The following is a 10,104-nucleotide window of genomic DNA, read 5'->3' as shown; positions in this document are numbered from 1 at the left end:
ATTTCAATAATCTTTTTCTCATTATACTACACTGATAACTTTATTAAAAATAAATTTACCATATACATACCAGTCTACTTCTGGATTCTATTCTGTTCCATTAATATGAGTTTTTAAATTTCCTATGTAAAAATTACATTATCTTGATTACTATAGTATCTATTAATGTTAGATGGTATAATTTTTCCCAATTTGTTTTAGGGATTATAATATATTGCTTATTTCTAATAAACTACTTAGATTTAGTACTGTACTACTTCACATAAAATGTAAATTATAAAAGCAACAGAATATTAAACAATATTATTTCATCAACTTCTCCAAACCTTTGTGCCTTTCTTGTCATATATGTTATATACAGATATGTTATAATGTTGGCATTTTATTTATTTTAAATAGTCCATTTTTATCTAAATATATTAAGAAAATGAAGCAAAAGTAATATTGTATATTTATACTTACATTTTCCCTTTCTAGTTTCTGGTTCTCTTCATTTCTTCATGTATACCTGAGTTTCTATCTGGTAACATTTCCCTTCAATGTGATGAACATCCTTAATCATTTTTTACAGCTTTTTTCTGTTGGGAACTATTTCTTTAAACTTTGTTTGTCTGAAAATTCTGTATTTCAAATTTATTCCGATTCATAAAGGATAATTTCTCTAGCGATAGGATTCCAGTTGACAACTTTTTTAAAAACATATTAAACTTATTGTGTTTTATCACTCCTTCATGTAATAAAGTTGCTGGAATTTTTGTTATTGATATCTTGTTTTTGTTAGGTTTTCAGAAGTTTTACTATGATATGCCAATGTGAGGGGTTTTTTTTCTGTGTTTTTTGTTGTGTGTATGTGTGTTTTGTTTTTTGTTTTTTTTTGTTGTTGTTGTTGTTGTTTTTGTTTTTATTTTAGATAGGACCTCTTTCTGTTGCCCAAACTAGAATGCAGTGGTGCAATCATGGCTCATTACAGCCTCAACCTCCTGGGCTTAAGAAATTCTTCTGCATCACCCTTCCCAAGTAGTTGGTACTACAGATGTGCACCACCACATCTACCTATTTTTTTTTTTTTTTTTTTTCCGTAGAAATGTGGTCTTGTTATGTTGCCCAGGCTGATCTTGAATCCCTGGGTTGAAGCAATTCTCCCTACTTGGCCTCCCGAAGTGCTGGGATTACAGGCATGAGCCTCTGTGCCTGGTGTATTTGTTGTTTTGTTTTAATATAGTTGCCTTCTTTGGGCCTGCTAAGCTTTTAAGACACACTGTGAGTTCATCTTTTTAAGCAAATTTGGTAAGTTTACAGACAAATATTTCTACAAAATTTTCTTTCTATCTCTTCTTTCCTTTGTAAAATCCAATTGTATGTATGTCAGTTGACTTAATCCCTCAAGTATTTGAGTCTCTGCTCATTTTTTTATTCTAGCTTTCCTTCTCTTTTGCTTCCGTTTGAACAATTTCTATTAACCTAAATTCAAGTTAATGGATATTTTTATTTTTCCTTTCAGTTGATCCTGTGAGTTTTCTCACTTCAGATATTTAATATTTTATTTTATGGGAATTCATTCAGACTCTTTTTTTACAGTTTACTTTTTCTGAAATCCCCCATTTTTTCTTTTTGACTATCTTTTCCTTCAAATGCTTGAACATATATATTGTATCTTTTTCAAATACTTTATATGCACATTCCAATATTTGTATCACTTTAGGGTCTGTTTCTACTATGTTTTTACTCTTTTGGCTGGAGAATACATGCTTCTACTTCTCTTGAGTGTGAAAAATCTGTTTCTGGTTATCTCATGTCTAGTATTTATGATTGTTTGTGATATAGTAAGATATTTGGATTCTGCTTCTTTCTTTGAAGTATTATGTTTTGTTCTAGCATACAGTTAAATGAATAATTAATCACGACAAGCCTTTTTTTTTTTTTCCGCATGTATCTGTTTTAATTTTTTGCTTGGTAATAGTCTGTAACTCTTACTTTTGAAAGGTGACCTTTATGGATCGTCAACAGTACCTTAGTAGGATTACTTGCTACTTAGGAAGCGTCTCCCCGTTAGCTCAGCTATACTGAAATGTTTCCCAGAATTGAGCAACCTCTGATGTCTTCATTCATTCATTAGCCTCCTGGAAACTGCACAGGCCTCAGAGTCTCACCTTGAGCATGCATAGCCTTGTCCTGATCATCCTTAAAAACAGAGGATACAACATGCTGCCCTAAGGGTCTTTTTCTCTATACTTCTCTCTCCTTTCTATTATCCTACCTCATAAACTTATCCCTACTCAGAAGATCTGAATTCTTATGTCTTCCTGTTTTATTCATTGACGCTCAAGCTTTCTTCCTGGGTTCCTCCTCTCTGTGCTGTGGTCTAAAAAAAAAACTCCCATGCAAGAAGCCAGGGTGAATGCAGAGCTCAAAGTGTTTCTCTTCTTTCAAATAAAATAGTCTTACACTCTCTGTTGTCTACCGCTTGAAAACATTTACTTTATATATTGTGGGCATTTTAATACTTGTTTACAAAGGCTGCATATGTCTCATATGGGGTCTGTGTTATGGATTTAGAAATGGAAATCCTATATATATTTTATTTACACCTAGCTAAATAAAACAGGAACTATCTGGTTTGGTATATTTATCTCAAAGCAATGCTTTTGAAAATAAGTACATTCTACCTTGTCCATTTAAAGAGAGAATTTAGCTGCACTTAATTGAATATGCTAGACCTGGTATACAATGTTCCTATGGAGACACCAACAATTAATGTGCACCCCTAATTTTAAGCTAATAAAGCCATATGATTTATTCTGATCATCATCATCATCACAGGTAACACTGAATATTTTGTATCCTTTAAATTTTTTACTCGACACTTGCGGTAACCTTGTGAAATCGGTAATATTTTATATAAGGGGACTTAGGCACGGAAAGATAAAGTCATTTGCTCAAAGTCACGCATAGAAGATGTGTTAGAACTGAGCAACTAATAGAAACAACCCTGTTCACGCTCTTCCCCAGGGTTTTACTATCTCAAAAGACCAACTGTTTCTCTTGTGGGCTTCAAGAACATGCTTTTCTCCACTGCCTGCTATGCCACTTCGTTCCACTTCATTGCCTCATAAAATAAAATTAAACTGAAGAGTAGGAAAGGTGAAGAACATAATTTGAGGCAGAGTTATAGATAAGACAATTTCTAGGAGCAATGATAATTTCCAAGAGAGAACATCTTATGACAAGAGTGATCAATCTGAGACCTATCTCTACTCCCACTCCAAACTCCACCTTACGGAGCTATTATTTATTTAATATATTTTAGAACATAGTTTAGATGTCCTTTCTTCTAGAAAGACTTTGTTAAATACTCACTGCCATCTCACCCCCAAATTGGATAAATGACCCCTCTTCTGTGTATTGGAATCCTCCTCACAGTACTCATGACACTGTACCATAAATGTCCCTTTACTCATCTGCCTATGAACTCTAAACACAAAACATTTTCTTGAAAGCTGATCCTTGTGTTATTCACTCCTTTATTTCAAGTACAGGCACACAATGCCTACAAAATGCTCACAGTTATTTTGTAAAAATCTTTCATTTGGGTACCTTGCACAATCAAGAAGTTTCAGACACAGCTGTACATGATATAGTTAAGATCCCTCTTTTCAAAAAAGTGGATTTCCACTTTTGTCTGCACTTTGATAGTGAAGTCCTGGCCTGATTATGCTGTGATTATTTTTAGTCTTCTGGAACCTTTTGCCAGTGCTTTCACTGTGGAGGATGAGCTTATATGTTCCTTGAGGTAGTCATAGAAAGAGCAGCTTCTTCATGTTAACTGTAGCCGGAGAGTAGTAGTATTTATCAGAAGTAGAAGCTACTGAAATTTTTATATGGCCATTTATGGTTTCGACGAATTATAGGAAATAAATGACAGTTGAGCTATTTTCTAGAACATATGAATGTTAAATCTGAAAGAATTATTTAACAGCATAAAATTTTAAATAGGAGGCATTTAATTAACAAGAAAATGTTTCTTTTAAGACACAGGCTTACAATTAGAGTGTGAAAACAAGTGGCTAAAACGGTTCTAAAAGGTGGCATAACCTGAGTCCCGCACTTGGCAAAATATGAATGCTTTCAGAAAAATAATCCTATAAAAACATCTAATTAACTTCTGGCTAAAAATAATGAGATTTTCCCATTCTATCTTTTCTTTTTCTTCTAGTGGGTCTTGCTTAGTAAACTGTTTAGGTAGCCTCAGGATATAAAATCTGTCAAGAACATTATTGAGACATGGGGGATGGTTCGTAGAACCTTCTCCGTCAGAATAGATGACAACTAATTATAGTCCAGAAACTGGAAAACCCTGGGGAAGAAGGAAAGTCTGAGTCTGCCCAGATAAGGTTGTTTGAGGCTATTTTTGATGGTTAGAGTATTTATGAGTTGTATTAATAATAAATGAACTAATGTTGTAGCTCTAAAATATGAAAACATTCTTATTTGACCACTAGAAAGTTGCTTGCCTGGCAACCATAATAAAAAGAAAATAAATATTAAATAATAAATTACTTCTTTAAAAGAAAGTTTTCATGCAATTCTTTAATATTCATAACGTTGTAAACCAAAATGTTTAAAGCTTTGTAGTGCTGCATTGTGAAAGAGAAGAAGGAATATAGTTTACTTAATTTAAGAAATGGTTTGTTATTTCTTTCTAAAATCACTGTGTATTCCTTAGTGCTAACATTGTTCTCTGTGTATCCTCTATTATTAAGCAATTGATGTTATTTATAATTAAATGACACTACTTAGTTGCCATTCTATCACATAATACTTAATAAATGAATAAAGATCCTTGAAGTTTTATTACCCTTTCTGGCAAGGGAGAGAAAAGGGCTTCTCTTGGTCTCTCTCTGGCATTTGTATGAAGAGTTTTCTTCTAAGTCTGCAGACTAAGTGAGTGCACTGGAGAAATATCAGCAGTGTATTTTGATTTAAAAGGCATTCGGTAAGCTCTTACACTCTGAAGCCTAAGTCAGACATTGGTGCCACAATGCCTGAAACTTACCATGTATATCTGACAATTTTTATTAATCAGTGTCCCTTTTCTTCAGCCTTTTATTGCAAAACAAAATGTGTACGTAAGTGGGGGAAGGCAGACAATGTTATTACTTTGGCATGGATCAGTTCATTAGATCCTTTGTGACTAGAACCTGGAGTACGTGTGCAAGAGATAGTAAAAAAAAGGTACATGCAGAATAGTGATAATGTTTTCTCATTTTCCAGCCCTATATATAAAACTGGAAGGATAAAGACACATTAGATAGGTAGGTAGGTAGACAGAATGAATATCATCCCACTTCATAAACTAATTTACCCAATGTGTATAATTCCAACAATGTTTACTATTGAAACGGGAAAGGTTCCCTTGTCCCCACCGCAGGGTGTATGATGGGGGTGTGGCTGACTTCTTCAGTACCTCGCTGCTCAAACCTCTAGGGTAGCATACAGATGGGCAGGTGGTGGGGCGACCCCACGGCAGGGTCTAGGAGTGAATAAAACCGCTGAAGCCTCCGTGGGCGTGTGCTACAGGGCGCTCTTTTAGATTGCAGTGTATAGGCTGCTTGCGGTAACCAACTCAATTAGCCCCCTTCCTTTCCACAAGGACAGAGGGATTTCTGTATCCTGAGGTTTCTTGTCTTGGTGTACTGGATGAATCGGATCACATGTGGGCTTGGAGAATGAGTGCAAGGTTTTATTAAGTAGAAGTAGCTCTCAGCAGATGGAGGAGTCAGGAGGGAGATGGTTTTCCCCTGGAGTCTTCTGCCACCGCTCTGGTCAAACTCTTCTCGGATCATTCTGGCCACACTCTTCTCTGATCATTCTGGCCAAACTCCATGTCTTTCCGCTGGTCCATGGTCTGCGATGCCTGTCGGTGTGTTCCCACAGCGGGTTCTCCACGACCAGCTGCTTTTGTCTTCTTCCGCTGATGTGCTCCTCATGACGTCCAGCCACTTCTGTATCTGCCCGATAGGGTCTAGGGTTTTTATAGGCCCAGGATGGGGCGTGGCAGGCCAGACTGGTCTTAGGAAATGCAACATTTGGGCAGGAAATGCCTGTCCTCAGGTAGGTCCATTTGGGTGGAGCCCCAGGCAAGGACCATGCCCTTCTCTACCTAGTGCTTCCCTTCCCCACTTCTGTATCGTGTAAAGGGATCACGCTCTTCCCTTCCCAGCACTTCCGTATCATTGTTAAGATAGAAATGGTAGAGAAAAGAGGACGACAGTTCCTTTCATTGATCTTTTTTCACTGATTATTGTTTCTGCTATTAAAATTGACCTATAGGGGTACAGAGAAATCGAAAATGCTTTAGAAACTCCACAGGCAAATAGAGGGAAGATATTTAGAATAGGAATAAGTTTAGAATTTTAGAATTTTATACGGATTTTAATGCTGTTTCTTTCACCAAGTAATTTTAGATCCTTTGCAATAGTAATCTCAAATACTATAAAAGCAAAAATTATTACAAAACATTAAGAGGAAAGTCTCAATTTATAGCAGGAGGGAGGAGAAAACTAGGATTAAGAGAAGAGGAGGGAAAACTTCATTAACTTTTTTCACAAACAGACAAAGGTGCAACGGAAGATAGTTGCATAATTCTATGGCTAGTAAAAGTACAAATCTCATTATTAAAGGAGGAAAAACTCGCATATGACTCTAGGCTCTGGGCTAATTTACTTATGTACATAATTATATAAAAGATTTTGAGCTCTCTATTGAATGTTCTTGAGAGTTACTGTACAGAAACATTTGAGAAACTCCTTGTAAGTACATATGTGAAATTATTTTATGAAATCTAAAAGGACAATTTTAGCTGTCATAACATACACGTAAGTTCATAGGAATCAGAATAATATGTCTATTTTCAGAGAATGTGGGTAATGTGCTCAATAAAAGGAGAAATCTCAGAGAATCCAGAAGGAGATTTTAAACCTCACTACCTACTGGTGCCTGGAACGTAAATGTAGATTCGTAAAAGAGGCTGGTTCTAATAAGAATTAACGCCTCTAGAGTGCTTACTAGCTGCAAGGATGTTTAGCAGACTTGGTGAATAAAAATAAAAAATGGTCAGTTAAATTTGAATTTCAAACAAACAATGAACAACTTATTTTTTTAAATCTAAGTATGTCCCATGCAATATTTGGTAATATTCTTTTTGTCTGGGGGGACATCCTTCAGTAAAAACTTATTTATTGTTTATCTGAAATTCAAATCTAAGTATACATTCTGTATTTTATCTGGAAACCAGGTCTAAACTTTAAATTATTAATGCATTCGATTCTTAACCTGGCCTGGTAAGTATTTTACTTTTTTTTTTTTTTTGAGAGAGAGTCTGGCTCTGTTGCCCAGGTTGAAGTGCAGCGGCGCGATCTCAGCTCACTGCGACCTCTGCCTCCTAGGTTCACGCCATTCTTCTGCCTCAGTCTCCTGAGTAGCTGGGACTACAGGCACTCGCCACTACGCCCGGCTAATTTTTTGTATTTTTAGTAGAGACGGAATTTCACTGTGTTACCCAGGATGGTCTCGATCTCCTGACGTTGCGATCCGCCCGCCTCGGCCTCCCAAAGTGCTGGGATTACAGGCATGAGTCACTACGCCCGGACTTTTTTTTCTTTTCTTTTTTTTTTCATTTTACAGATGTTAAAATTCAAAGAGGTTATATAACTTTCTTACATCCATGCAGTTAGTGGATCGTGAAGCTGATGCTCAATCCCTGAGGCTCCAGGGCCCCGTGGATTCAACTTTTCTCTCTACAGAACTTCTCTGCCTTCACCCACGAATGTGGGTGCAGACCAAAACCAAATGGAGGAAAATGAAGAACTGATATGAAGCAAGACTTCTAGTAAAATACTAAATGTAATAAAATAGCTCTATTAAAATTCCTGCTTCTAATATCACCACACTTTAATCGCTGTCATCCTGTCTTAATGTGGTTTTCCTAAAATTTAAAACCGGTGTGATTACTCTAGACTCTTCCGCGGCTCTCAGACCCTACAGAGTAAAGTTCAATGCCTTCACATGGATAAGCCTTCATAATTTGACCCTGGCCTGCCTGCGTTACTTCATCTCTCTTCCACCTCTGTTATCTCACTCATTTTAAGTTTATGCAGAGGTGTCATGCCTCAGAAATACTGAATTACTTTAGTTCTCTGAATATGAAGGGCGTAAATGTATCTGAAAATTACGCAGAACATAAAAGGAGCCAGGAGTAAAGCTGTTAAATGAATGAGCAAAGGGTCATTTCAGTATGCATTGATACTCCATTATGACATTTCCTCCTCGCTCTTTTTTCCTCGACAAATTCTTGTTATCTTGGATATTAATACCTTATCATATGTATGGCAAATGTTTTCTTCATTGCAAATCCTGTCTTTTCATTTTATTGACTGATTTTGTGGTTGCCATTGTTGGTAGTGATTTTTTTTGTGAGAAACTGTTCAGTTTGATGCAATCCCATTTGTCTCTTTTAGCTTTTGCTGGCTGTGCTTTTCGGATCATAACCAACATATCTTTGCCACCACCAATGTCAAGAGGCCTTTTCCCTATGTTTGCTTTTAGTGGTTGTGTAGTTTTAGGTCTTACACTTAAGTGTTTAAGCCACTCTAAGTTGATTTTTTTTTTCATAAGAGTTGAAATAAGGGTCCAATATCGGTCTTCTGCACGTGCACATTCAGTTTATTTTTCACCACCATATATTGAAGAGACAGTCCTTTCCCTGTTGAGTGTTCCTGGCACTGCTGTGGAAGATCAATGGACCATAAATATGTGGATTTATTTCTGCACTCTCTTTTTCTGTTTGATTGGTCTTTATGTATGTTTTTGTGCCAGTACTGTGATGGTTTCATTACTACATATTTTAGTAAATTTTGAGATCAGATAAGGTGATGCTTCCAGCTTTGTTGTTTTCTTTCAAGACTGTTCTGACTATTCTGGGTCTTTTGTGATTCTATACAAACATCTGATGAAGGGTTAATATATAAAATATATTTTAAAAACTCAAACAGCTCAACACCAAGAAAACAAATAACCCAATTTTTAAAAATGCGCTAAGAACTTGCATAGATATTTTTCAAAAGAAGGCGTAAAAATGGCCAACGTATTTATGAAGAAATTCTCAACATTACTAACCATTAGAAAAATGCAAATTAAAAACACAATGAGCTGGTCACAGTGGCTCACGCCTGTAATCCCAGCACTTTGGGAGGTCAAGGTAGGTGGATCACTCGAGGTCAGGAGTTCAAGACCAGCCTGGCCAACATGGTGAAACCCCATTTCTACTAAAAATACAAGAATTAGCCAGGCATGGTGGCGCATGCCTGTAATCTCAGCTACTCTGGAAGCTGAGGCATGAGAATCACCTGAATATGGGAGGCAAAGGCTGCAGTGATGTAAGATTGTACCACTGCACTCTAATCTGTGCCACAGAGACAGACTCTTCTCAAAAGAAACACAACACAGACACACACACACACACACACACGTGATGAGATATTACTTCATAACTGTTAAAATGGCTTTTATCAAAAAGATAAAAGTGTTGAGAATGTGGCAAAAAAGGAACTCTCTTACATTGTTGGTGGAAATTAAAATTACTACAGTCATTGTGAAAAAACATCATGAAAGTTCCTCAAAATATTAAAAGCAATACTACCGTATCACCCCCAGTCCTACTACTGGGTATATATCCAAAGAACATGAAATCAGTATGTCAAAGATATATCTGCACTCCCATGCTCATTGCATTATTATTCATAATAACCAAGGTATGGAATCAACCTCTGTCCATTAACTGGTGAATAAAGTAAATGTGTTATGTATACACAATAGAATACTATTCGGCCTCATAAAAAAAGGAAATCTTGCCGTTTGTGATAACCCAGATGAACCTGAAAGACATTATGCTAAGTGAATTAAGCCAGACCCAGAGAGACAAATACGACATGATCTCACTTACAAGTGGAATCTAAAAGAGTTGAATTCATAGAAGAAGTGAGTAGAATGGTAGTTATTAGGGGCTGGAAAAATAGGAGGAGATGGGAAAATGTTGGCTAAAGGGTC

The sequence above is a fragment of the Macaca thibetana genome, chromosome 5, assembly GCF_024542745.1.
Source record: "Macaca thibetana thibetana isolate TM-01 chromosome 5, ASM2454274v1, whole genome shotgun sequence".
Lineage (NCBI taxonomy): Eukaryota > Metazoa > Chordata > Mammalia > Primates > Cercopithecidae > Macaca > Macaca thibetana.
The sequence above is the reverse complement of the archived record's forward strand: the minus strand, read 5'-3'. Positions refer to the sequence as shown.